This window comes from Metarhizium album, assembly GCF_000804445.1.
Source record: "Metarhizium album ARSEF 1941 chromosome Unknown scaffold_7, whole genome shotgun sequence".
In the NCBI taxonomy this organism is placed as follows: domain Eukaryota; kingdom Fungi; phylum Ascomycota; class Sordariomycetes; order Hypocreales; family Clavicipitaceae; genus Metarhizium; species Metarhizium album.
In genome coordinates, this window is record NW_024467581.1 from 328,085 (window position 1) to 328,636 (window position 552).

Here is a 552-nt window from a genome sequence, read left to right on the forward strand (position 1 = left end):
ATATAAATCCTATAGCTTTTTTAACTTTGCTTTTTTTAACTTTACTTTTTTACTTATCTTTTATATTTTATTTCTTTAAATTAATTACTTAAGTTATTTTATAAATAAATTAAAGATATATTTCTTTAAGATAAATTTAGTAAAGAAATTATAAATTATTTATTATTTTAGCTTAATTTAGTTTTAAAATAGTTTAGAAGTAATTTATATATATTTATTATAGTAATATTTAGTAGTTATATTTAATATATTTATTACTTTAAATAGCTATAAAGCTATATAACTAGTACTTAAGCTAGCTACTTTATAAAGGCTGCTTATTTCTATATATATATAGTTATTGCTAGCCTTACTAGCTATAGTTAAATTCTATAGTATATAGTTAAAATTATATATATAAGCATTAAGCTTTAACTACTTTTTAGTACTAGTATTCTTTATATTACTAAGTAAAGAAAAAAATACTTATTTATTTTTCTCTCTACTTTCTCTCTTTTCTTAATTTCTCTCTTTTCTCTTCTTAATTTACTTTTTATTTTATCTTTTTTTTCT